The following is a 2,749-nucleotide window of genomic DNA, read 5'->3' on the forward strand; positions in this document are numbered from 1 at the left end:
CTTTCCAGACTAATATATTCAATTCTACAGCCTTCCTCCATCCAGATGTCCACAGGAATCTCTTCTCCCACAACAGCCAACATAGTCCTGTTACCCAGGGGTAAAGCTCTTTACATTTGCTTCCCCATCTGTCATTGTCACTTGCCCCATACTCAAGTTCTATGCATGATCACCGTAAACAAATAGATGCAACTACTTTTAAAACCATTTTAAATTTTCAAACTTAATCTATTATTACTATTAGACATTAGTTTTAAACATGTAACCTGAACTGAGACTGGTATAAGACATACAAATAGCAGTTTGTATACTCTCCACACTCTAAATTTCTAATTTTGTGCATGGGTTTTATTACTTCTTATCACAACTTTTACTAAATCCGTACATGAGCAGAACATATGAATATAAGCATAAACCTTTCAACTTGGATCTACCTTAAATCCCAGGATGCTAAGAATATATTTTTTATATTCATTTCTGGTGTGATCAGAGAAGTATTCACAGATACTCCCATTTCCAAAGAGGAAATACACTACATATACATCATGAGTTGCAAATAGGAGGTGACTAGAACCAAGTTTGACATTGAAGAGGCCATTGAAGAAACTGTTTAGAGAAAGGGGTTAATGATCTATTTTCTCCCCTCATCTTTGCAGCAAAGAATGAGGCTTCTTTGCCCGTCAACCCAAGTCAGGAGGGTGGAGCTTGGTGTGCTTATGAAATCTACATACCTTCAGGGTAGGGTGTAACTAGAAATTGAATTACATAGAAAAGGGAGGTGCAGAGAAAATTTGGCCCAAGAGGTTGATAGCAGCTGAGAAAGAAAAAATTATTAAAAGTAAAATGAGTTCAGTAAGGCATAGAGAAGAGGATGTGCATCTTTCTGGAAAATAGGCCAAAACAGACTGTTCTTTGCTTTGATTTATTTGTTTGTTTTGTTATGTTGTTGTTGTTGTTGTTGTTTAATAAGCCAGGAGTAATTATGGTGTCAAGAGCCTTATTCATGCAGAGATGTTAATCAGAAATCATGAGCATTTCAATCATCATCTTCTATCTGAAAAGAGGAGCTGGTAAGGAGTTTCCCATCTGAAGAAAACCTTTTTTTGTTTGTTTGTTTGTTTGTAGGCCACACCCCATGGCACTCAGGAGTTACTCCTGACTCTGTGCTCAGAAATTGCTACTGGCTCGGGGGACCATATGGGATACCGGGAATCAAACCCTGGTCTATCTTGGGTCAGCCTCATAAAAGGCAAAAACCCTACCGCTCTGCTACCACTCTGGTCCTGATAAACATTGTTTGTGTGTGTTTGTCACAACCATGTCCCTCTTTTGTGGGAGGAAGGCACACGGGTGGGGCGGGGGGGGGGGGGAAGGCCGGTATACTACTCTTTCCTACCCCACTCCCCACTCTCCCTTTGGGGTTTACCCCTGCAAGTGGAGTCAACTACTGTTACACTCACACCTAGTGGGTCCACTCATTGTAGAATGATCCCACCATAGAGGACATAGGTGACAGAACCTTGAGTTCTTCACACATGAGGGAAGCATCCTGCCAGCAATGCTATCTATCCTCCTGCCTAAAACAGCCTAGTATTATGAGGCCAAATCAGGATGACCTCTGAATGTCCTGGGCACTACCATGGTGTAAACTCAACTTTGTGCTGTCTAGACAATTGTAAATTGTAATGTCAAATAGTTTGGTAATATTGAGATACTTAAGAAATTTCCTCTGAAAAATATTGGCTTACTAACATTACACAAAATGCACTTTTTGTTGTTGTTGTTGTTGCTTTTTAGCTTTTTGGACCAAACCTAGTGACGCTCAGGGGTTTAGTCCTGGCTATGAGCTCAGAAATTGCTCCTGATTGAAGGACCATATAGGATGCCAGAGGATCCAACTGCGGTCCGTCCTAGGTTAGCATATACAACACAGATGCCTTACTGCTTGTGCCACCACTCTGGCCCCCAAAATGCACTTCTAAACTCTTCCTCATGCCATTATGACAGCAGTTAACAATATATATCCTTCCACAAAAATTTTTTGTTATGAAAATTATTTTGTAATAATATAAATACTCCCTTAATAAAGTTATTTGCTGAAGCATATTAAACTGTGATTGTGCTTAATAGATCTCACTTAAGATTCATTACTTTGTCTACAATTAGACACAAAACAAAAACTATGTTCTAAATTGTCTTCAATCAGCAGGCACCTAAGCTAAAATAGTTCTTAATAAATATTAAATAGGGGCCAGAGCAGTGGCTCAAGCAGTAAGGCATCTGCCTTGCAAGCTCTAGCCTAGGATGGACTGTGGTTCAATCCCCTGGGGTCCCATGTGGTCCCCTAAGCCAGGAGTGATTTCTGAGCACATAGCCAGGAGTAACCCCTGAGAGTCACTGGGTGTGGCCCAAAAACCAAATAAATAAATAATAAGTAAATAAATAAATATTAGTTAATAAACATTTTGATAAAAATTAAAGCTCATGAATTATTATGTAGTGTAGTGCATACTAAGAATATAAAGATCCAAGAACCAAAGAGATAGTACATTGGTGAATGCACTTTCTTAGATGCAGTCAATCTTAGTTCCAATTCCTAAATTGCCAAGAATAACTCTTGAGAACAGAACCAGAAGTAGCTTCTTAGCACTGTCAGGCATGACCCAAAAAAGGCAAACAAACAAAAACCCTGAAGAAATGCCTTGAAAGTGATATATGAAGGTTGTTTGCTTATGTAATGACTAATCTT

At 39.2% G+C, this 2,749-nt stretch overlaps 1 pseudogene; it reads right to left on the reverse strand.

Moving 5' to 3' along the window:
- Positions 1–965: 965 nt before the first annotated feature.
- LOC126002436 (uncharacterized) lies at positions 966–1,093 on the reverse strand (annotated as a pseudogene).
- Between the last annotated feature and the right edge of the window lie 1,656 nt (positions 1,094–2,749).

Source organism: Suncus etruscus, chromosome 2 (assembly GCF_024139225.1).
Source record: "Suncus etruscus isolate mSunEtr1 chromosome 2, mSunEtr1.pri.cur, whole genome shotgun sequence".
Taxonomy (NCBI): Eukaryota; Metazoa; Chordata; class Mammalia; order Eulipotyphla; family Soricidae; genus Suncus; species Suncus etruscus.